Source organism: Monodon monoceros, unplaced genomic scaffold (assembly GCF_005190385.1).
Source record: "Monodon monoceros isolate NGI ecotype Baffin Bay Population unplaced genomic scaffold, NGI_Narwhal_1 Super_Scaffold_9, whole genome shotgun sequence".
NCBI lineage: Eukaryota > Metazoa > Chordata > Mammalia > Artiodactyla > Monodontidae > Monodon > Monodon monoceros.
In genome coordinates this window covers 37,593,856-37,618,898 of record NW_021703786.1, presented here as the reverse complement: position 1 = coordinate 37,618,898, position 25,043 = coordinate 37,593,856, and the positions used below count along the sequence as shown (strand labels likewise).

At 58.9% G+C, this 25,043-nt stretch overlaps 1 protein-coding gene across 1 annotated transcript in view; it reads left to right on the top strand.

Moving 5' to 3' along the window:
* Window positions 1-25,043, top strand: part of KCNJ12 (potassium voltage-gated channel subfamily J member 12) — a 33,722-nt gene that overhangs the window by 4,969 nt on the left and 3,710 nt on the right. The window contains exon 2 of the mRNA XM_029212825.1: window positions 20,354-20,475. The gene's annotated coding sequence lies outside the window, so the exon portion shown is untranslated. The remainder of the gene's footprint in view (window positions 1-20,353; window positions 20,476-25,043) is intronic.

Genomic DNA, 25,043 nt, shown 5'->3' with positions numbered 1-25,043 from the left:
GGCGGCTCCAGCCCTGCAATTCTCCAGCACTTAAGGCAAAAATAAATCGGGGCTAGCAGCTGGCGTTCTGGGAGGTAGCAGCCGCGCCGCCCCCCGCCCCGACCCTGTGCCTGTGGGCTCTTGGTTCCAGGCCAAGCCGGGCCGGGGGGGCCTAGGAGGACTGGGGGCCCCGCGGGGAGCTGGCTCCATCCAGCCCCTTCCCAGGATGAGAGGTTGGCAAGGCCCAGAGAGCGCGGGGCCTGGCTGGGTCGCGCGACGAGCAGAGGTGGATGGAAGCCGGCGACGCCCGAGGGGACCGGGATCCGGGGCAGGTGAGGGGGCTCAAAGGTGGGGCTTCGCAGGGGCCTGGCCCGTGGCCTTGTGGAAGCAGGGTGTGGGCAGGGCCCTGGACCCCCTCACACAACGCCCTGGGGACCAGCCCCTGGACATGTCTTTCCCTGCTGGCCTCTCCCTTCCCTTCTCAGAGAGCCCTAGAGGTCTCTGCCTGGTGAATCTTAGTGACAGGCCCTGAGGAGGTCTGAATTCAGTGGCATTCATGCTTTTGACTATCGAGCCTGGAGCTGGTATCTTCGCTTTTACCCTGTGCCTGGGGCTGGGGGCTGGGAACTGATGTCTGGATTGGGGGAGGGTGAAGAAACCAGTGAACAGACACTTAAGGAAGCACAGAGTTTGTCATATTCTCTTGCTCATTATCACAGTTTTTGATGACAAGAGTGTTAACGTGCTCACGGTAAAGCATCACACAATTGTAAGGACAGAAAATGAATTTCTTTTTCTCAAACCTTGTCTCCCCCTCACCCCCACCCCAAAGCTTTATGCTTTTGAGGGGACTCATTAGAGAACCTTTTAGATTGTCTGAGTGTTCAACAAACATGTGGATGTAGTTGTGCACACCTGCTGGCGGCTGCAGCGCCCTCTCTCTGTCTGTCTCCCCCTCCCTGTTTCCGTGTTTTCTCGTCTTCCCGTCCCTGCTGTCCCTGCTGCTGCCCCAGGCCCCATACTCAGGGGCTTCATCCTCTCTCCTTTGATTGACCTGAGGGCTGAGTCAGAGTCTTGGGACCACAGAATCTTAGCTGTGGAGTCTAGGAAAGCACTCAGCCACCCGAGTTCCTGGGCGATGGGCTCTGAGTCGTGGAGTCGTGGCCTCTTTGGGACAGAGAACCTGGAATTGCAGAATTGGCGTGTCTTACTCCCGGGAGAGGTGCTGGATCTTTGCTGGGGTCCCTCCTTCCTCAGACCCCTCGGGAAGCGGTTGGAGAATGCAGATCTCCTGGCTCCGTCCCCAGAAATTCTGGTTCCGAGGGCCTGGGGTGGAGCCTGGGGTGGAGCCTGGGAACCTGCACGTTTCGGTCTCCGCAGCAGTGCAGCCACCACGGGGAGGTCGCCCTGCTGCAGCCAGTCCTTGACCCTGGGCTGGCCCCGTCCCCTCTGGCCTCAGGGCCCACCCGGCCCAGCGTGGACAAATTTGAGGCTGAGGCCAGCGCTGGGCTTGAGCCCCGCAGGGAAGGCGCGGGCCAGGCTGCTCGTCCGAGGTCCTCGGCTGGGGCAGGCCTCTGCTGGGGACTCGGTCTCCCCCCCGCCCCCCCACCTCTGAGCTTCCTGTCGGGTGCCAGCACCGTCATTCCTGTCACCTGGCTTGAGAGGAATCGGAAGGGCCGCCCCGCCTGGCTCCACTGAGGGCCCCTGTGGAAAGGGTCTGAGAGGCTAAGTTTGAGGGGGTGTTGGTCACCCCTGTGCTGGCCCCGGGCCTCAGTGACCCCGCGTGTGAAGTGGACGTGGGCATCATGCCCCGTCTGGGCATCTGCTTTCTCATCCCTTTGCCACTTCAGCTCTGCGGTCAGGGCAGCCAGGGCAGCCTCCGCTCTCCCTGTCCCCGGCCCCTCTGCCACACAGGCCGGAGGCTCACCCGTGCCCATCGCCTCGGCCTGCTGTGCCTCAAGCTGTCGGAAGCACCTGCCCGGCTGGGGCAGCCAAGTTGCCCCCACCCCCACCCCAGGCCCCAGGAGCCTTCAGAACCACTGGAGGCGGTGCCTCCAAGAGTCCCCGGACAGCCCCGGAACGGCCCAGCCCCTCCCTCGGGGCTTCACAGCAGAGGAGACCCGAGCCACCCTCTTCCTTTCCTCTGCCGGCCCTGCCAGCTAGAGCCTTGCGGCACCTGTGGGCTCTGGCCCCAATCCTACAGCAGATGCCCCAGCCCTGAGGCTCCAGAGCCAGGTGAGCAGGCTCTGGGTCCTGTCCTGACCCAGCTGCCCTCCTGGTGGGCCTCAGGGGTCCCCCAGTCACCCTGCCACAGATCGAGCACTGGTGGATGGGGAGTGAAGGGGGAGCAGCGCCCCTGGGGGCTGTGACCCGAGCCCTTGGTCTCAGTCTCCTCCTCTGGGAACTGGGGACACGAGGGGAGGTGGTTGAACAAACCCACACACCCGACGTGTCTGCCCTGCCCTGTGAGGGGCAGCCGTCCTATGGGGTGGTCCGTCAGCCAGGTCCAGAAGAGAAGACAGAAGTGGGATGACGGCGGGAGCGGGTGGGGTCTGTACTACTTTTATACCAAGTCACCACAAACTGGGGGGCTTAAAACAAAACAGATTATCGTCTCTCAGTTCTGGGGGCCAGAGTCCGAAATCAAGATGTCGGCAGGGTTGCTTCCTCCGAGAATCCACCCCGGGCCCCTCTCCCGGCTCCCGGGGCTGCTGTGACCCTCGGGGTTCCTTGGCATCCCTCCAGTCTGCACCTCTGTCTTCACGTGGCCTTCTGCTCCCTGTGTCTTCTCTCCTCTCATGAGGACACTTGTCATTGGATTCAGGGCATCCTTATCCAGGATGGTCTTATCTCCACATCCTTAGTTGTACCTGCAAAGACCCTTTATCTAAATAAACTCACATTCAGAGGTACTGGGTGGACATATATTTTGGGGAAGCCGTCACTCAACCCATTACACGTGGTCAACCTGGATGTGCTGCCCTGTGTCTTGACTTTTTCTTTTTTAAGAAAAACATATTTTTTAGCAACATATCTTGGAGACACAAGCAGATACGGTATGCTTGGTCTGTGCCGCTTACCAGCTGTGTGTCCTTGGGCAGATTGCTTGACTGTTCTGTGTCTCAGTTTGCTCATCTGCAAAATGGAGGCATTACCGGTTCTTCCCCCCGTCAGGCTGCTGGGGGCGATGAAAGGATATGTACAGGAGAGGTGTAGTAGATGACCCCTTTGATTAGTACATCAGCCAGCAGAACGGTTTTAAGGTCTGCCCAGTATTCCCTGCACTGGGCTGGATTTCTGTTTCGTGAGCCTGCTTCGTTCCGGGGCCCCTCCAGCCCTCGGCTCTTATCACATGTAACGCTGCCATGATCACCTGGGTACTGAGGTCCTCGTGCCAGCGCTGTCCAAGCAAGAAGTCCAGAAGCGGCCCTGCTGGGTCGGAGGGCTTGTGCCTTTGTAGCTTTTAGAGCTACCACCGCTGCGCCCTCCGGGGGTGGTCCCCGCCCCTTGGAGAGTTGAGCGTGCCTGGGTCCCACCGTGGCCTCCACCGCCTCTGTTTTAGAGCCAGTGGAGCGTTTCTTCCTGTTGAAACCCCTTTCTGTCGTTCCCTTCCTGGCAGAGTGGTCATTTCCCTGACCTTTGCCCTCCCCCAGGTTGAGGTGTTTGGGAGTTGGGTGGGTGCCCCTGCCATATGCGAGGCCCTTTCTCATCCCGTTGGGTCCTCATGGCTAGCCCCAGGGGTGGGAAGCAGCTGCCCTATTTCCAGATGCCAACACTGAGCCTCAGAGAGATCGCATAGCAGCCCAGCCCATCTCTAGCAGTCCGTCTGCGCCTGGAGCCCGAGGGGCCCCCTCAGGTGTCTTGGTTTCCCTGCAAGCTTCCCTGGTGGCACAGTGGTTAAGAATCTGCCTGTCAAGGCAGGGGACACTGGTTCAACCCCTGGTCCGGGAAGATCCCACATGCCGCGGAGCAACTAAGCCCATGCGCCACAACTACTGAGCCTGCGCTCTAGAGCCTGCGAGCCACAGCTACTGAGCCCACGTGCCACAACTGCTGAAGCCCGTGCGCCTAGAGCTGGTGCTCTGCAACAAGAGAAGCCACCGCAGTGAGAAGCCCACGCACCGCAACGAAGAGTAGCCCCTGCTCACCGCAACTAGAGAAAGCCTGCACACAGGAACGAAGACCCAGTGCAGCCAAAAATAAATAAATAAATTTATTAAAAAACCCCCGGCACTCTCCTCACTGGAGGGAGAGGGCTGGGTTTCACCCCTGCTGGTCCCCCTGCCCTGGCCCCATCCCTGGGCCACCAGGCAGAGTCCCTCTGGAGATGGCTGGTGTGCTGACAAACCACTGTGATACCCTGGACTGAGGCCATGTGCCCCGGGGGCCTGGATGTCCTCAGCCCCCTCTCTTGGCTCCTGGCAACCGTCAGGATATTTTGGGGGCGTCAGCAAAGTACCCGCCTTGGTGGTGGATCCCGCAGCCTGTGGTGTCACTGGGTGCCTTCATTTCTCAGGAAGTGCCACGAGGTTTCACTGAGACTTGGCACCCAAAACAATGAAAATGACTGTTTACTTGGTGTCTTCTGGTGCCAGGCGCTGCGCTCAGTGCTTTCCCGAACATCATCTCATTTAATTCTCAAAATGTACTGGCCGGGAGTGGAGCAGGGATTGAGAGATGGGGTCCTGAGGGAGGCAGGTGGCCAGACCGGGGAGCCCCACGGCTGGGCCCCCGGCGCCTCCAAAGGCACAGGGGCCTGCCTTTAAGAAGGGCTCTCCCTTGAGGGCAGGCCGAGACCTGGGCTGAGGATCTGGGAGGTGCAGTGTTGGGCATGAGCCAGGTTAGCCTGGATTTAAATGCGGCAGCCCCCCGTGCCCCCCTGCTGTGTGACTCCAGGCAAGCAGCTTCACCTCTCTGAGCCTCACTTCCCTACTCTGAGAAATGGGGCCGAGTCTGCCCCGTTCAAACTGTGATTGTGTGTGCCCGGTGTTAGAACTGTTTCAGAAGTCTAGATGATGGAGGAGGGTTCTCAGAGTCCTGTCCACTTTACAGGTGGAGAGACTGAGGCCCCAAGGGGGGAGGGACTGAATGACCTGCCGCCCTCCATCCCCTGTGACCTCAGCCACAGGACATGGGGCTGGTCCAGTCTCCCTCGTTTTTACCCCCACCGGACTAGGATAGAAAGACAGAGCATTATTTGAGTGCCTACTCTGTACTGGGAGGCTCATGCAAGGGAAAGATTTAAGTTCTCGGCGTGCGGGTCGTGCCCCCTCTGTCCATTTCTTAGGCAGCGGTGGGGCTCACATCTGTCCGAGAGCCCCATGTCCCGGGAGACCCCCCCACTCCCGTGGCTGCGTCGTGGGCATGCTGGGCTTTCCACAGACCTGCACGTGAACCTTTGCTGCTTGGGGAGACAGCAGGGCGGCCGATTCACTCACCGCTCGACTTTGGACCCGGGGGAAATGCATCCGCGTGGCCTGAGCGAAGTCTCTGCAGAAGTGGGGATGCTGGGGCTTGTGGAGCAGAGAAGGTGCCCCAGGGGAGGGGCTCTGGCCTGGCCCAGCAGGAGGCCTCCCAGGGTGAGTGTCCAGCCAGTGGACCTTAGAGAGCCCTTCAGAACCACCCCTGGTGCCCTGGTCCCCTGCCATCTGCCTCCTGAGCCCACCTTATCCCTCCTGGACATGCAGGAAACCAGACTTAAAGGACGTGAGCCCCTGAGTCCAGTTGCAGCCCGCACTGCCCTGGGGCCTCATGGACCCCTCTCTTGCTTCCAAGCTTGGGGCTCTGGCCCCAGACCTCCCCCCTTTCCACCCAGAACCTGGCCTCTTGGTCCTGGGGCCCTGCCTCCTGAGACTCTCCAGGGTCCTGGAGTCTCAGCCGACAGTGTGGCCTCCTCATTACTGAGAAAGTCAAAGGAGAACCTTGCAGCTCCCACCTCCCGCCACCTGCATCCCCTCACCATGCCTCCATCCCCTTCCTGTGGATGGATTGTTGTCCCCCACGGCCACTTGGCCCCTCTGCCTTCACCTACCCAAGGCCATTGCTGTGGTGTCTCCCTCTCCCTGCTAGCCCCTTCCCTACACCCTGCACCTGTTCCTTCCAAAGGAGATCACGGAGGGCCTGCCATGGGCTGGCACTTCCTCCAAGCACCAGGACACACCAGGGGACAAAACAAAGCCCTGCCGGCATCCATTTGCAGTAAAAACTCTCAGTAAACTAGGAACAGAGGGAAACGTTCTCAACTTGATAAAGGCACCTACAAAAATCCTGGAGCTGACATCATACTTAATGATGAGAAACGTGGCTTTCCCACTAGGATCAGGAACAAGGCAAGGAAGTCCTCTCTCACCAGTGCTTTTCAACACTGTACTGGAAATCCTGGCTGATGAGATAAGACAAGAAAAGGAAATAAAAGGTATACACATTGGGGAGGAAGACACAAAACTGTCTCTATTCACGAATGACATGATCATCTATGTAGAAAATATGAAAAAATCGACAAGAAAACTCCAGGAACTAATAAGCAGTTATAGCAAGGTTGCAGGATACAAGGTTAATGTACAAAAGTCAATCAGTTTCCTATATACCAGCAGTAAACAAGTGAAAAGTGAAATCTAAAATTAAAATCACAATACCATTTCTATTAGCACCCCCCCCCCAAATAAACCACCGAGGTATAAATCCAACAAAACCCTGATGAATGAAATCAAAGAAAAACTAAATAAATGGAGAGATATTCCATGTACATGGATAGGAAGACTCAATATTGTTAGACATCAGTTTTTCCCAACTTGATCTATAGATTCAATGCATTCCCAATCAAAATCCCAGAAAGTTATTTTATGGATATCGACAAACTAATTCTAAAGTTTATATGGAGAGGCAAAGGACCCAAAACAGCCAACACAGTACTGAAGGAGAAGAACAAAATTGTAGAGCTGACACTAACTGACTTAAAGACTTACTATAGGGACTTCCCTGGTGGTGCAGTGTTTCAGAATCCGCCTGCCAATACAGGGGACACGGGTTCGAGCCCTGGTCCGGGAGGATCCCACATGCCGCGGAGCAAATAAGCCCATGCGCCACAACTACTGAGCCTGTGAGCCACAACTACTGAAGCCCGTGCGCCTAGAGCCCGTGCTCCGCTACAAGAGAAGCCACCACAATGAGAAGCCCGCGTACTGCAACAAAGACCCAACACAGCCAAAAATAAATAAATTTTTAAAATAATAAATAAATTTACTTAAAAAAAAAGACTTACTGTAAAGCTACAGTAATCAAGACGTGTGGGGTTGGCAACAGGACAGACAGATCAATGGAGCAAAGTAGAGAGCCCAGAAATAGACACACACAAATACAGTCAACAGATCGCTGATAAAGAAGCAAAGGCAACACAGTAGAGCAAGGATAGTCTTTCAACAAATGGTGCTGGAAGAACTGGATGTCCACACGCAAAGAAGTTAATCTAAACACAGACCACACACCCTTCACACGAATTAACTCAAAATGGATCATAAATGTATGTAAAGCACAAAGCTATGAAATTCCTAGAAGATAGAGTAAGAGAAAACCTCGATGACCTTGGGTATGGATATGCCTTTTTAGATACAATATCAAAGGCATGATCTATGAGAGAAATAATTGACAAGCTGGACTTCATTAAAATTAAAAACTTCTGCTCTGGGAAAGACAACGTTGAGAGAATTAGAAGACAAGCTACAGACGGGGAGAAAATATTTGCAAAAGACACATCTGATGAAGGGCTGTTATCCAAAATAAAGAACTCTTGACACTCAACAATAGAGAACAAATGACAAACAGACAATAGGAAAAAATGGGCCGAAGATGTGAACAGACACCTCAGCAAAGAAGATATACAGATGGCAAGTAAACATATGAAAAGATGCTCTAGAGACTTCCCTGGTGGGCCAGTGGTAAAGAATCCGCCTTCCAGTGCAGGGAACGTGGGTTTGATCCCTGGTCAGGGAACTAAGATCCCACATGCCACAACTACTGAGCTCGTGCACATCAACGAGAGAGCCCACGTACCTCAAACTACAGAGCCTACGCGCTCTGGAGCCCGCGTGCCACAACTGGAGAGACAAAAACCTGCACGTCACAACTAGAGAGAAGCCCACGTGCCACAAAGAGAGATCCCGCGTGCCTCAACGAAGATCCCTTGTGCCTCAACGAAGATCCCTTCCTTGTGCCTCAACTAAGACCCCATGTGGCCAAATAAATAAATATTAAAAAAAAAAGAAGAGATGCCCCACATCATTTGTCAGCAGGGAAATGTAAGTTAAAACAACAGTAAGATACCACCACACACCTTCAGAATGGCTGGTGAAGACGTGGAACCCTCGTCACTGCTGATGGGCATGCAAAATGCTCCAGTCACTTTGGAAGAGTTCAGCAGTTTCTTACAAGACTAAGCATACTTTACCGTATGACCCAGCAACCCTAACTCTAACCCTTGGTATTTACCCAAGGAAGCTGAAACTTACATCCACACCAAACGCTGCAGGCAGGTGTTTACAGCAGCTTTATTAGTTATTGTCAAAACTTGGAAGCAACCAAGATGTCCTTCAGTAGGTGATGGATAAATAAACCGTGGTCCATCCTGACAGTGCAGTATCTTTTAGCACTAAAAAGAAATGAGCTGTCAGGCCATGGAAACACATGGAAGAACCCTAAATGCGTATGACTAAGTGAAAGAAGCCGGTCCTAAAGGGCTACATGCTGTGTGATTCCAGCTATGTGATATTCTGGCAAAGGCAGAACGATGGAGACAGCAGGCAGGTCAGTGGTTGCCGGGGTGGAGAAGGGGAGACGGACAGGCAGAGCACGGGATATTTAGGGCAGTGAGCTGTTCTGTGTGACACTGTCATGGTGGATACAAGTCTTTGTACATTTGTCCAAACCCACAGAAAGTACAGCACCAAGGGTGAGCCTCGAGGTAAACTGTGGACTTCGGGCGATGCTGACCTGTCAACGCAGGTTCACTGATGGCAGCGAAGGTCCCGCTGTATGGACGGGTGTTGCCAGTGGGGAGGCTGTGCGTGTGCGGGGTCGGGGTATGTGGGAAATCTCTGTGCCCTCCCCTCAGTTTTGTTGTAAACCTAAAACTGCTCTAAAAACCACTCTTGAGAAAAAAAGAGAATCCCTGCCCTCACATGTCCATGTGCAACTGAGCATAGACTGCTGAATTAGTGATCAGGGGACACTGAGAGGGTAGGGCCGTCTGAGCAGAGACCCTCATGGAATTGGGGAGGAGCTGGCCGGGGTCTGGCAGGCTGCAGCTGGGCTCATGTCTCTTTCACCTGTCTCCTCATAAAAGTGGATCGCAGTGAACCAAGGTGATCTGTGTCGAGGGGCTGAGCCCCCTGAGCCCCTGGGTGTGCCGTGGGAGTCACGCCACCCACTCAGGGTCCCAGTGGAGCCGTGGGACCCCGGGGTCCCGCAGGCCTGGCACACAGTAGGTGCTCAGTGTGTGCTCAGTTGAGGGGCACAGATGTGGACGTGTGTGTGCCCAGCAGGCATTGATGGGCTCCCCAGGGAAGGGGGGGTCTGCCTGCTGCTGGGAGGACAGAAAGGCTGGCGGGGACAGGAGCCCCTCCCTCTGCACCCCATAAAGGCTGCAGCTGCTCCGGGTGGGAGGCAGGGGCACAGCTGATCCCCCACCCCCTAATCAGCCTGTCAGTGCCGAGGAACCTGCAGGAGCTCCCATCAGGGCTGTGCTGGTGGCTGGATTCGGAGGGAGTCCCAGCCACCTGGTTCCCCTTGGTCTGGGGGCTGGTGCTGCAGGAGTGGAGGGTCTCATGGACCCCCACCCTCCTTTCTGTGCCCCTCCTTACAGCACAGCATCCTCAGGGGGTGGAGCCCAAGCACGTGGGTTCAGAGGGTGGGCCTGGGACCAGCCGTGTAGGCGGGGTCAGGCCATCTGAATGGCAGGCTGTGTAGACAGTGCGGGGTGCTTGGCTGTGTGTGCTGCGGCCGTGCAGGACCCTGACTGTGTGGCGGGCGCGTGTCTGAGTGTGTAAGCGGGCATGAGGAGTGCGTGCGCTGTGACCAGTGAGGCGGGTATGACCGATGGCACAGGTGGGGAAGGGCCGTGCCGTCCTGTGCTCTGTGTTTTGACCCTCGGTAACTTTTAGGTCCCCGTGTCTTTCGTTGTCTCCTGTCCCATCACTCTGTTCCCAGCGTCTCCCTGGATCGTGGGTTCTATGGCTCCCCTGTCACCCCGCCTCAGGATCCCCCCCACACCTCTGGCTGGAGGGAGAGTGTGGGCTCCGGGGTCTCAGGAAAGGACGTTCCTGGAAGCTCGTGCTGCTTCGGACTTTGGTGGATGTCGACACATTGCTTTGCTGTGGTGACCCCGGAAGGCGCCAGTACTCTCTTTACCCCCGTTTACAGAGGAAAGCATGAGGCTCAGGAAGGTTAAGGGATCTTCTGGGGCCTGAGGTGCTCCTCAGAGCCTGTCTGGGAGCGTGGCTGTGGCTGATGGGGAAGCCGTCAGAAGGCCAGCTTCAGGGCCCCACGCGGTCTGCCCCCGCGTCGCTGCTCACCCCCGCCCCTGTGCCGCCCTTCCTCGTGGGCACAGAGTCTCTGTGACTCCCTGCCTTTGTGCAAGGCCTGGGGTGCCTTTTCTTCCTTGCTTATGGGGCCATCGCTGTCCGATGGCCATCAATCTGGTGCTGGGACCTTGAGTGCCCCTCTGGGGGCCCCAGACCCCTGTCTGGGTTGACCTGCCAGTAGGAGGTGGAGGCTTGAGCGGCGGGAGACTGGTGGACCCTGGGCCGTTAGGGCCCCTTCAGCCCTCCCTTCCATAGCGGATGGCTGAGTGCCCACTTGGCCAGGTGCCGGGCTGGTCCCTACCACCCATTATACAGATGAGGCTTCAGAGGCCGGGAGTGCAGCCCCCATGCACCTACTGCTCCACCTTCCAGCTGCCACGCCGAGCACTGAGGGCCCTGCGTTTGGGCCAGGACGTGGCTTCCCAAAGCTCGGGGCCGGGGGTGCCACCGAGGGTCAAGGGGACCATCCCCACCAAGAGTCAAGGGAGCCGTCCCCACTGCAGGGCATTGCCGGTCACTAGTGCTGGCCTCTCCTGCCACCCCACAGGCGGAACAGAGAAGGGGGTGGGGTCTGGGCTGCAGCCCACATGGTCTCCAATGTTCAGAGGCCATCTTCCTGTGCCTCAGTTTCCTCCGATGTCAAAGCAGGGCTCTCGTGAGGCTTAAATGAGGGCGTCCAGGTAAAGTCCCCGGGTTCCAGGTAGGCGTGTGGTAGGTGCCCAGAGAGCACGGGCACTCCTCACCGCCATCTGCCCTTGCTCGTGCCCGGCCCTGGGCTGGGTGACAGTCAGATCTAGAGGCTCAGGACTCCAGGCTGAGGGTGAGGGGATACGTAGCGTGGTCGCTCTTTGGGCCCCCGCGGCCAGGCCCGGGCCGAGGTGTCGCTCAGAGGTGCCAGCTGCCCTGGCCTTGGAGTCGGGTGGGGTGAGGGGCTGTCTGGCTCTCAAGTGCTCGCTGAGGCCGGAGCACACCTGGACAGGCCCGTGGGCAAGGCAGGGACACCAGGGCTCAGAGGGGGGCTGCCAGGTGCGTGAGACACACAACCAAGGAGTCAGAGTTGGAATTGGAACTCAGAGCTGGCACCCCGCAAAGCCCGTGCAGCTCTGTGGTTCAGCAGGCGGGCTGCTTCGTGCTTTGCAGACGACGTGAAAGCCAACGCCATGGCCACTTGCTGAGGGGTTCTTGTGTGAAGGCCTTGTGCTGGGTGCCACGTCTTGCGTGCCCACCCCACCCTCAGAGGGCCTGCTGGTGCCTGTCGTACGCATGAGGACACAGGAGCTGGGAGGCGGCCGCACTGCCCTCCGGAGCTCTAGCTGGCTCCGTTCCCAGGGTCTCAGGAGAAGCCAAGGTCAGGGGTTGCCCAGGGGGTGGAGGTCGGCAGGGGCTTTCCAGAGTTCCCTGCTCTAATGCCGATGTGGCCAGGCGAGGGGCACCTTCTCCGTGAGGGTGATGACCGGAGGTCAGTGCTAGGATTCGAGGGCCCTTCACACTGTGCTGGTAGCTGGGCCCTTGGCGGTACCAGAACCAGGCAAGCTGCCCTCCCCTGGTGTCTGGAAGGTGGGCTGGGCTTTGAGGCAGGGTCGCCTCACAACGTGAAGGGGCCCCACGTGGCTTCTGCTTCAGGTAGCAGTGGGGACTGACTGCCCTGAGCCATTCTCATCCCCCTGGGGCTGTTCCCTGCACGCGTCGGGGGTTCGCGCAGGGCATGGATTGGGGCACATTATCAGTCAGGGTCACACATCTGGCTTCCGTTCCTGGCTGTGTGACCCTGGGCAAGTCACTTCACCTCTCTGAGCCTCAGTTTCCTCTTCTGTAAAACGGGAATCATAATGATGCCCACCTCATAGGGCTGCTCTGGGACTCAGTTAGGGAGGTCAAATGCTGTGCAGTAAAGGTCCAGGCTTTGGGGCGGCTTGGCTGCGTTTAGTCCCCAGCTCTGCATCCTACAGGCTGTGTGGCCTTGGGTGAGTCACTTCAGCTCTCCAAACCTCAGTTTCCTCATCTGTCAGATGGGGACAACAGCAGACTCTTCCTTACAGGGCTTTCTCAGGGCACAGGGAGGCAGGTAGGGCAAAGCCCCTGTAGATGTGAGCGCAGGCCGGTGTGAGCACCTCGCACTTCTGCCTGACGCAGCCCGTGTCGGGGTCTCAGCTCCTGGCTGCTCGCGGGGTGCAGAGCACCGGCGGTTTCATCCCCGTGCACGCTGTCTGATGAGATATAAATAGCGTGCAATGTTTGCGAGCGAGATAGGGAAGCGTCTGGCCGGGCCCTCCCTCCCCACCCAGCAGAGGCAGCGAGGCTGGCGAGCTGGCCGCGGGGATGGGAAGGGGACAGGAGCTCGTGAATAAATCATCACACGATCTGGGCTAATGCACTGGCCACGAGGCAGCGCGCGCCGTTAGTGCGTTAACTGTCCAGAGAGGGTGACTGTGTGCGGCTCGGCCCAGCGTCCCCTGGTCTGCAAAGTGCCTGGTGTCTAGGGTGCCCTCTTCCGGGGCTTGGTGAGTCTGTAGAGTGGGGGGCCCACCCAGTCCCTGACTGCTGCCATCCCTGGTGGGCTCCCCGGGACTCTGAAGGGACCCCCCACACCAGGGGCTGTCCGCCCGCTGGGTCTTGGGACCTGTGTCCCGGCTGTGGCAGCCCTCGCTGGGTTGGGACAGGTGGGCCGGGTTGCGGTGGGAGCCGTGAGCGGAGCCTGGGGCTGCGCCTCACCCTCACAACCCTCCAGCTCCTTCTCTTCTTTGTGTTCAGTGGTTTGATTTTTTTTTTTTTTCTTTTGAAGCAAGGCTGCCCCAGCTCAGCGTTACCAAGGTGACCAGACCATCTCCACCACCACACAGCCACGGCCAGGGTTGGGTGAGGGGCTTCGGTGCGTGCACACGCACGTAGCCTGAACATGTGTGCGTGCCTGTGCCATACCTTGTGCACACGTGTGCGCACACACAGCTCGCACATACGCATACACATGTGCAAGAGCAGGCGCACGGAGACTCACCCCATGTGTCCAGCCTTGGCGTGACGTAGGCACAGATGCATTCTCGTGAGGACACAGCCCACGTGCCTTTGGTGTGTTCCCGTGGGGGAGCAGGGACGCACAGACATGCGCTGCCCGGTGTGAGCAGCGGGCTGCCGGCTTCGTACCTTGCGCCCTGGTCTCTGTGTGAGTGCCGCCTGCGGCTGCACAGCTGTGGAGTGAAACACAGCATATCCAGACTCCAGGCCACTGCAGCCCCGCCTCCCATGGCACCGCCTTTCCGCTGCTGCCCCTCCCTGGTCACCTCTCTGGGTCCACCTCCCAAGTAAACTACCTGCCCCCAAATCCTTGACTCAGAACCTGTTTCTGGGGAAACAAAGTGAGGCCAGGTGTGTACGTACCACGACGCTCCTGGAATAACACGTACCCACACCCCGGCCGTGTGTCCATGCAGGATGCGTGCACCCATGAGCACGTTTGTGTGCTGGTCCCGGCTCTGCACCCTGTGCGTAGACTAACTGCTGTACTAGGCAGGCAGTAGAATTGGGCCCCTTTTACAGATGTGGAAACTGAGGCAGGCATTAGTCATGTAAACACGTGCCTTAGAGGTGGAGGAGGGCAAGCTGGAGCTGGCGGAGGTCGGGACCAGGTGTGGGGGTGTCCCACGGGCCCCCAGCACACACAGCCTCCCCAGGACCCCCTGCCTGAGGGTGGCGCAGCCCCAGGCACTGACTGGCCGGTGGCCTCGGGACACTGCATTCTCTCTCTGACCCTGTTGCTTTCTCTTTGGGCAGTGGCTCACAGGATTGGTGAGAGGCGCACACAGTTGGTGCTAAATAAAGGCTCCAGGTGTGAGAAAGCTTTTCCTGGGGCTCTTAGTGGCCACCCTTGCTGCGCTTGGGGCAGAGACCTGCGGCTCACACCCCCTGCACCAGGAACCATGCCCCCGCAAATATACCTTCTCTTCCTGGGCGCAGGCTCAGAGAGGGCTGGTGGCTCAAGCCAAGGTCACACAGCACAGCAGGGCCTAATAGGATCCAGACACCAGGCCCCTGCCCCACCAGTCTTGGGCTCTCAGCAGCCCCTGCCTTCCCACAGCACCAGTTAGCCACGAGGGAGAGGCAGCCAGGCAGAAGGCTACCTGTAGGAGGTGGTCCTGAGCCCCTTGGAGAGACTGTGGTTTCTCCTGGAGACATCAGGGCCAGATATGTGTGGTCAGTTCCCGGGCCTCTGTTCCCATGGCCCTGAATCTGGGTTCAGATGAATCCCACCCAGCTCTGGGTGGACCAGCTGTGTGGCCCTGGGCATGGCGCTCACCCTCTCTGAGCCCCAGTCTGTTGCGACTGTCCGAAGAAAGCATAGTGTGAGCTGAGGTAGCACGTGTCACAGTGTTCACGTGTACAGTTCAAGTTGTGGGGTTGGAAAAGCATGTGTGGCATTGAGGCCACAAGCGTGGGAGGCTGCGGTGGGTCAGAAGGTCAGGCGCCCTCCAGCTTGGTGCTTTCCCACGCTGAGCCTTGGTCTCGGTCTCGTGCAAGGCAGGAGGTGGAAGCGTTTCCTCTGAAAGCCATTTCTGCAATGTGGATTGTTATTGCCTCTGGCAGATGAGAAAGAGGAGGCTCGGGTGCCCCCATCGGCCGTCAGGCGTCAGGCCGTGTGTCCCAGGCAGGACGGCTCTCCCTCTGAGCGCTCCCTCCCCCGTCACCTTCTCTCCCTTCTGGCACACGCGGCTGCAGCCCCACTGCCCTCCCTTGAGTCCCTTGAACACATGGAGCAACATTCCAGCCTCAGGGCCTTTGTCCGTGCTGTTCCCACTTCTGGGAACACTGTTCCCACGTTCTCTCCTCCTGAGGCCTCGAGTCAAGTGTCACCTCCTTGGAGAGGTCTTCCTATGCCCACCCTGCCTCTGGAATGACGCGAGTTCCTTTCTCCCCGGCATGTTTTTTGTCTGCCTTGTCCCACTTGGATCTCGGCCCTGAGCACCGTGTCTGCACATAGTGGAGGCCCAGTAGGTGTCCGCTGAGTGAGTGAACGCCGAGTGCGGGTGGAGGCCCCAGGCCTTGGTAGTGCTGCCGGAGCCAAGCTGGCAAGGGGACCCTGGGTGGAGTGGTGGGTCGTCCGGAAGCCCACCCTGTTTTCCCAGACTCCTGATCTCAGAGCACAGCCTCCAGCCCGTGCCAGGGTGAACCCCAGCCCTCAGAGGTCTGTCAGGCCCTCCCAGTGAATCTTCTGTTCCCCAAATAAAGCCAGATTTACACAGTGAGGAGGGGAAGGGGAGGGAAGCTGAGAAAACAACTGTCCCTGTGCTCCCGCAGCAAGCGGCCGGGGGTCAGGCCGTGTTCTGCCGGCCTTTGCCTGTCAGGCCTCATGCTGGGCCCAGCCTGCTGTGAAGCTAGGCAGCCCCTGGCTGGGAGGGCTCCTTAGGAAGGAGGCGGCTGGATGCAGAGGGACAGAGGCCGGACCCCTGGGTGCTGGGCTTGGAGCCGTGACTCATAGCCTGGTGACTGTGGACACAGTGCTCTTTTCCGTGACTTGCTTCCTCCTTGGTCAGAGACGCTTGGGCCATCTCACCTGGAACATTCTCGGGTGCAATGCCAGGCACTCACAGAAGCTAGGCATTTGGTTCCAGGGGTCCAAGAAAGATGTTGTGGGGACCTGGCAAGGAGCAGCAGCAGCTCCAGGGAAACCTCGGAAGGCTTCCTGGAGGAGGCATCCTTTGAGCTTGAAAGATGAAAGGCAGAGAGGGGCTTTCCATGGTGAGGGGCCAGCTCAGGCTGAGGCTCGAGGTGTGGACATTCCTGAGACGTCACCCACTGAGGATCGCAGGATTGCACGATCATTCCTACTGTGTCCTTTTCTCTTGTTGATTTATAAGAACCCTTTATGTATTAAGTACATCAATCCTTTTCATAACAAACATGTTATCATTTCCCTTTTATTTAGCTTATAGTGGGTTTTGATAAGCAATATCATAAATATTTTTATGTTGGCAAATTTTCCAGCCTTTTCTTTCATGGTCTTTCTTGTCCCAGACTGTTTCTTGTCACTGTCTCAGGTCCATGCTCTCCTCTGCACACTTAGAAAATGTCTGAGGCTTGAATTAAGTTGAAGCTTGAAAAATTACAGCCGTAAGAAAAATAGACACCATGGTGCCTTTGTGCACTGGGTCCCTCCCATCCTGTCCATCTGGTCTCTCCTTCCTGCTTGGAGGTAAGGTCTAGTCCAGGCCCTCCAGGGACCTGTGGCCCCTCTTCAGAGTGAGTCAGGGGCTCAGAGATGTGATGAGGGCAGGGCGTGGGGGACCAGGAAATTTCCAGCTCCTTGTACTAACTTGATGAAACCCCATCATGAACCCATCGACAGATAACATTATTAATCCCATCTCACAGGTGAGAAAACTGGGCTCAGAGAGGTTATATGACTTGCCCAGGGTCACCCAGGAAGGGACAGAGACAAGATTTGAACGCAAGCCGTATTGCCTCAGAATTTATATTTTCTCTGGCGCCCCAGTGCCCTTGGGGTCAAGTCTGAGCTCATTAAAATGACTCACAGGGCCTCTCCGAGCCTCCGTTTCTGCAGGCATCAGTGCAATGCCTGTACACACAGGCACTCAGCACACCTCCGCCCTCACTGTTATTCGGGTGACAAGGGGTGCCCCTGCCTGTCTCTCTATACACGCCTCAGCCCCAAATCCTTAGGATCCTGAATGTTGGGACTGGAAGGGCCAGCCCCCTCGTTTGCAGATAGGAACAGGCAGGCTCCGAGGTGGGCGGGACTTGCCCGAGGCCCAGTGTGTGAAGAGCAGAGCCGATGTGCACCCTGACCTGGGCGACCCTGAGTGCCCTGCGCTGTGCTGTGGTCGGTCTCAGCCGGGCTCTCTCCAGGGAGGCCCTGCCCGCGACTGGGTCAGACACCTCCCCTGGGCTCCGAGGGCTCTGACCGCGGCCCCGATCCTGCCCATTGTGTGTCCTGCTTAACTCGCTGTCTTCCTGCCTGGTGGGGACGCCCCTGGCAGGCGGGCACTCCTGGTCTATCGCCAAGTCCCTGGTGCCCTCAGGAAAGTTTGCCTGCCGGAGGGAGTTCCAGAGAGGGACAGGGGCCTACCCTAGGTCGCAGAGTGAGTTTGAGCAGAGCTGGGAGCCCCAAGAAAACCCCAAGACCCTCCAGGTCCCACTTGCTCCTGGGACCCAAGGAAGCCCAGGGATGGGGCAGTGATGTAATGGCCACTCTGGCAGAGGGCACCAGGGGTCTATGTCCTCTGCTGCTTCCAAGGGCCTGGGGCCAAGGACACCCTGTCTCTCTCCTGCCCCTACACCCCAGGGAAGGATGTTCTCAAGATAAAAATACCCTCGGAAACATTCCCTGGTGCCTGGCGTGACCTGTCATCCGCCGTGGGGGCCAGAACTTCCTGCCCTGGCTTCACCTCGGGGCTCGGAGAGTGGACACCTGTCCCTCCTGGCCCCTTGGCGCAGCCTACCCTTGTGTCGGTGCGTGCAGCCTGTCTCCAGGCCATGGAATCTGAGGGGCCGTGGTCACTGTGGTTGCTGTGGCGAGCGTTTACTGGGCGCCCCTGCCAGCGATGACACCCCTGGCACAGAGGAGCGGGGCAGCCAGGCCCCTGCACCCGCAGAGCTCAGGCTCTCTTGCTTTGTTGCCTGTTGGGTGCGTCCTGAGAGCATCACACCAGGCCGCACGGGAGGGTCCGGGGTGCCCCACCTTCCCATCGTGTCGGGCACCCCAATGGTTGTCAGAGCAGGAAGACCCCTCAGACAACGCTGGGAGGGCCGGTGCTTACCGCGTGTCTGCTGCGCACCGGACGCTGCGGCAGGGCCTCGGTCTACCTTCTTCACAGCCTCCCCAGGCAGGTGGGATCTACCCACTTTGCAGATGAGAAGCCTGAGACCCAGGGAAGTTCCCACTGGGAGCTGGGGAGCGATCAGGCCTCGAATGCAGGGCTGGGAGCTCACTGGACCCTGGGCCCCGCCGCTCCGGGGGAGGCTGTGATGGTGGCGACCGAGCCACGTGGTGCCAGGCCCATGCTCAGCGCACACCTCCCCCCAGGTTGAATTTCACAGGCACATCCTTGGGGACGCCGGGCAGGAAAGGGAAGTGCCTCGCCCCTGGCTGACAGGACGGCCCTTGCTGGGAGGCAGAGGGACAGTCTCACTGTCACATCCAGTCACCCCTGTCACCTGCAGACGTTGCCCCTGCTCCGGCCCCCCCTGTCCAGGACTGTGACCGCCACCCAGGAAAGTGTTTGGTGAACTTCAGAGGGTTGGGGGTCACGTCTCGTGGGCCATGGCCGCTGCAGGGGCAGGGGGAGCGCTGGACGGGGTGTCAGATCCTGGGCTCTTGTCTCCAAGCTGCCACTCACTCCGTGGCTTTGTGACCTTGGGCAAGGCCCTTCTCTGATCTGAGCCTCCATTTCCTGCTGTGTAGAATGGAGCTGGTTTTGCTCCCCTCCTAGGAGAAAGCCCCTTCCAGGAAGCAGGGAGTCAGAGGCTGAGAGGGCTTGGGGCGGGCGGGCTGAGTGACCACGGGAAGCGGGGAGGGCAGGTGCTCCCCTGCTTACCGCCCCCTTCCCTCCCCACGGCCCTGTGACACCTCCTCTGCTCTCGGAGACCCGGCACGAGTGACCTCACCTCCCTCAGCCTTAGTTTCCCCGTCTGTCCCTCAGGGTGGGCTGCGCAGGTTGGAATGACTGAAGCCGAGAGCCCAGCACACAGGGCCGGGCACAGTGGGTGTCCACTCCAGGGCAAGGACAAGGTCAGTGACCCGGGAACGGGTCCTCGCCGTGGGGAGTCCAGCTGCGCGATGGGGTCTGGGATGGAGCCTCCATTGGCTTTAGAAGGAAACGGCTGAGAGCGGCCAACGGCAGGGCCGCTGGCTGCTGCTCTAGGAGCAACGAGGGTGGGGAAGCAGGGCCTGAGGACTGGGCGTCTTGCGGTGGGAGCCTGGAGTGAAGAGGGACCAGCCAGGCCACTGCTACCAGAGCGAGCAGAAGCCCTGAGCCGGGAAGTGACGCACCCAAGGTCACACAGCTCGTGAGGGGCGGAGCTGCGACTGGAACCCAGGTCCGTGTGCTTCTAAACCCACTGCTGGCGCTGCCCCAGGAGGCTTGTGATGTGGGCCGACTCACAGCAGTTCCCTTAATCCCAGCTGGAAAATCCAGTGCCACTGTGGACTCCCGCCGGCGTCGGCTGCAAGAGGGTGACCTGCATGGACGCCGTGGCCGGGAGGGCAGAGGTGACGGGGCATCTCGGGCTGGCTCACCTCCGAGGCTCCCGAGCCCCTTCCCGCTGCTCTCTGCCCTGACCTCACAGCACACTGCCGTGGAAGGCGGGGGCCGTCCGCCCACAGCGGGGCCCGTGGGGGGCGTGGGGAAGGCTCTGCAGGTGGCCAGGCGCACAGGCTGTGCCCCGAGGTCCTCTGTGGCCTGAGGAGAGTTCCCACAGTGCCCACATCTCTGGAACGGGAACAGCAGTGGGTCCAACTTCTTGGGGCTGTCATGAGGCTTACCTGAGTTGGTGTCCGTGAAGCAACTACCAAGTGTCTGGCATGCAGTGGGCACTCAGTAGCTACCAGCGGTCATTTTCTCTGGGAGCCCACCTTGTTCTGCCCTTCTCTGGTTCTGAAGGGTTGTTATGGACAGGCTCACGGGCTGTGAAGCTTTGGGGCATTGGGATGGGCCGGAGGCCCCCTCTACCTCCCCTGGGGTCCTGGGAGGGTCCGGGGGACAAAGCAAGCAGAAATGGGGGTTTGTGTGGAGGTTTATGACTGTTGAGCTCCCCCAAGGAGAGTGGTAACTGTGCTCTGTTAACTTTAGGGTCTTCCAGCCGCTGAGTCCTCTCCAGCTGGCGCCTGGGAAATGGCAGCCTCTGCTAGTGCAGCCTTGAAGACAGTCGCTTGCCTGGTGAGCACCGTTACTTAGAAGATAGGATTCCAGAGGTAAGATTAAGGTCATGGATATGCACCTGTCCACGCAGTCACGCCCATCTGTGCCTCCACCCGCCCACTCATCTCTGTCCACCTACCCGCACACCCATCCTCCCGCCTGTTCGACCTCTCATTCACCCATTTTCCATCCATTAGTTCCACACATCCCCCATCCATCTAACTGTCCACCCACGCACCCAACCCAGCCAGCCATCTTTCCATGCATTCATCCCCCCAGCCATGCAGCCACCCACCTACCCATCCATCTATTCATGTGTCCATCCACCCACCCAATCTATCCATCCATCCATCCATCCATCCACTCGTCCATCCATTCACTCACCCGTCCGTCCGTCCGTCCATCCATCCACCCACCCATCCATCCATCCATCCACCCACCCACCCACCCATCCATCCATCCACTCATCCGTCCATTCACTCACCCGTCCGTCCGTCCATCCATCCACCCATCCATCCATCCATCCATCCTTCCATACACTCATCCATCCATTCACTCACCCGTCCGTCTCTCCGTCCATCCACCCATCCATCCATCCATCCATCCACCCACCCACCCACCCATCCATCCATCCATCCACCCACCCACCCACCCACCCATCCATCCATCCACTCAATCCATCCATCCATCCACTCATCCGTCCATTCACTCACCCGTCCGTCCATCCATCCATCCACCCATCCATCCATCCATCCTTCCATCCACTCATCCATCCATTCACTCACCCGTCCGTCCGTCCGTCCGTCCGTCCATCCATCCACCCATCCACCCATCCATCCATCCACTCATCCGTCCATTCACTCACCCGTCTGTCCGTCCGTCTATCCACCCACCCACCCATCCATCCACTTGTCCATCCATCTATTCATCCATTCACTAATCCATTCGCCCAACTCATCTAAGCAGTTTTCACGCACCTAAACGAACCATGCCTCTGGTCACCCGCATCCATCCATCCCCGTCCGTCAGCCCTGTTCATCCATCCACACGCTTGACCCCCCACCTTACGTGTAACTGTCTCCTCATCCATCCCTCTGTTCAGCAGCTCATTCCCTCGTCTTTGTCTGAACACTGAGCATTTCCTGGGTGCCCCTGCTGTGCCAGGCCTGCACCAGCCTCTCTGGACCTCTGAGGTTGGCCCGAGATGGGGCCCAGGCAAGGCCAACTCTCACACAAGGTGGAAAGTAGCTTCTGGTCCTAACAGGAGAAGCCCAGGGCCAGAGAATGTAAAAGGGCTTCGTGGAAGCGGAGGGCTTCTGCTGATTCCCGACCGATAGGGGGATTTCCAGCATTCCCATTGGCTGTGGTTGGGGGGTTGGACCATTCCCGTTGGCTGTGATTGGGGGGTTGGACCATTCCCATTGGCTGTGGTTGGGGGGTTGGACCACAGCGGGCAAGGCTCGCCACAGGAAAACCCTCAGGAGCCTGTCGCTGTGTAGATAGGAACGGCCTGGACAGGAGGTGTCTGTGGGCAAGGAGTGGGCGGACAGCTTCCGTCATTCAGGAGCTGAAATACACAGGACCTGGGAAGGCAGTGGATCTGGGGGGCTAAAGGAGAGGGAGGAGGCCAGGCTTGTGGCTGGGCTAACTGGGGGAGTGGTTGGACTGCCCAGTGACCCCACAGGGGGGACGAGTGGAGGGAAGAGGGGAGGAAGCTTTGGAGGAGCGGGGGAGCATGTTGGCCACGTGGCCTGTGAGGGGGGCCCAGGAGCTGAGGGGCCTTGGGAGGCCTAGTAGAGCAGGTGCCCCGAGTATGCCCGTCGTGGTAGGCAGCTGCTCCTGGGGCATTAACTCCCTGGCATGCCGGTGCACGGGCAGAGTGGAAAGACTGGTGTTGGTCTTTCGGGTGGAAAGACTGGTGTTGGTGGTTGGAAGCTGGGCAGGTGGGCCTCGAAGTGGTGAGGGCCCGGGGACAGCCAAGCACCGGCCATTCCCATGCCCAGCACAAGGCGACGCGTCTCTCCTCCGGCCTCACAGGGGCCTGGCCCAGGAGGCCTGCACGGTGTTCACCCCAAACGTTTGCAGGCCATGGGTGACCGAGGCCGGCTGAATGTTTTGGGGAGGGGAGGGAATGTGCCTGGGAAAGGTGGGCGGGCACAGGAGATGGCCGTGTCTCCCCAGAGTGTGAGAGCAGAAGTGTCGGCCCCCTAACCCGCCACCTCCTGTCCAGGCCAGCTCTTGGCTCTCCTCAGCCAGCCTCAGCCTCTTCACTGGACCCTGAGGTGCCAGCCTGTTCTCCCCTCCCCACCAGGCGTGCCCCCCCGCCCCCCCTCTGCGCCCCCGTCCTTGGAGCCTGCCGCCCCTGAGCTGCCCCGTCTCACCGCGGTGCACCCTCCGGGCCTGGCCCACGCCTCTCACTTCCTGTGTGGCTGGGCAAGGGCGCCCTTCCTGGAGCCCCCGTCTCGCCGCCTGCGGGTGAAGGGCTGGCTCTTGCAGGCTCCTGGGCGGGGTCTGGTGGGCAGTAACTGGGTGAGGATGTCGCGGCCACCACAGGGCGCAGTGCGGAAACGCTGTGTGACGGGTTAGTACGTCTGCCTCGGGCACGGGCGGGGGGAGGTGTATGTGGCTGCACGCTGGCTTTCCCTGAAGCAAGTGATTTTTAAGGAGAGACCGTGGACTTGGAAGGACTTGACCATGAGGTAGTGAGTGCCCTGTCCCGGGATGTTCCAAGTAGGGCCTGAATGGCCACAGATCAGGAGCGCTGGTGAGGGTCTTACCTCTGCTTTCACGGGCTCAGATTGGGGTTATTTGTGTCTTATCACCATGTGGCATTGCAGGGACCCTGAGGACCGAGGCTTGGAACACAGTGTCATGTCCACAGTCCGGCCTAGGGGAATGCGGGGGTTGAGTTCTCTCCTACCCCCCCCCCCCCGACCAGGATCTCACTCCGGAAAGGCTGTGTGACCCTGGGTAAGTGCCTCAGGCTTTCTGGGCTTCAGTTTCCTCACCCAGAAAGTCATGCTAAGGGATTACGTGAGCTACTGGAGCTCTTAGCGCCTGGCAGGTAGCAAGCACTCGATTACTCTGCTCATCCCTGTGCAGGGGTCCTGCCGCCTGGGAGGCCTCCCGACGGAGGGGGTCACTGAGCTTCTCCTCGGTGCCCCCTCCATTGATCCGACTAGTCCGCGCTTTCTTGGCCTTGGCCTGGTCTCCGGACGTTGCTGAAACCTGAGGCCCAGAGCCTCGGGGGACCTGGCATGGGGTGTCCCGCTCCATCCGGGGGCACTTCGCGATGACTCTTGGCCCTCGGGTCATGTGTTAGCTGCCTCCCTAAAAGCTCCTAGCCCAGGCCCCGCTGGTGCGCCAAGCCTGCCGAGTGCCAGGAGGCTGTGTGCACAAGCGCTGTGGTCGGCGGGGCAGGGACGCCGGGCTCGGGACAGTTCCCCCTCCCCTCGGGGTCTCTGCGTCCAGCCTGCTGGGCCTGCCTCACTCCCAGTCTCCAGTGCTGAAGTCGCCTAGGCTGGCTCAGGTAGGGGACCCTAGTGCCTCTCTCCCCTTTCCCTCCCAGCGACGCCTGGGACCCCCACTGGCCAACCTGGGCGTCCGACCAACGTAGTCTTAATTATTGTCTTTACCATCTATCTCATCCTGGTCCACAGGTGTTTTGTGACCTGGGACAAGTCTCAGCCTCAGTTTTCTCATCTATAAAATGGGGAGCCGGCCTCCTTGCTTGCTAAAGCCTCTTCCAGCAAAGCAAATCTAACTTCCTTTCTGTCTGATCTGTGTGCACCCGTTGAACAGGAGCCACACAGGGCCGCACGTGGCTGGTTGAGAATCTTGTCCCTCATTTCTTTTTCTTTCTTTCTTTTTTTTTTGGTCATGCTACACGGCTTGCGGGATCTTAGTTCCCCGACCAGGGATCACACCCGGGCCCCCTGCAGTGGAAGCGCAGAGCCCTAACCACTGCGCCACCAGGGAAGTCCCCCACATTTCTTAAACCGAGTCCTTAAAGACCACAGAGCCCTGTAACCTTCTTGCCTTGGGTGTGCAGAGGGTCGCTGGACGTTTGGCAAGTTTGTGGTGCCGGGGCTGCTACTGTGGATCCTCTTCTCGGCCTTTCTCTGAGGTGGTGTGTTCACCAAGCGCCCGCGAGGTACTCCCCCCACCCTTGGCATCTCATGCACGCATACGTATGCACACACGCGTGCACACAGAGCCGCCCGCTGTGTCTCTGCTCCTTGGCTTCGGGGGACTTTGCACAGGTGACTTTGCTCCGAGTACCAGTTTCCAGCTCTGAGAAGTGGGGGAGTGGCTGTGAATGTGACCTGTTGATTTTCGCTGTGGCTTTAGGAGGAAGACCAGTAGAAGAGGGGTTCCCAGGACTGTGCAGCACAGTCTGGGTGCGGCCCAGGCGCCCAGCCCAGGCAGAGATGCCAGTGGTCACTGCGAGCTGGCCAGGTGGGAGGCTGCCCAGCTGCTGGGAGCAGTGTGCCAGGCTGGGCTCCTCTGGCCTTCGAGTCTTGCGATTCTGTCCCTCGCAGGCCTCGAGCTGCTCAGAGCAGCCATGACCCGCTGGACGTCCCTCAAGGCCTCCTGGCCACACAGACCTGCCCCTGGTGAT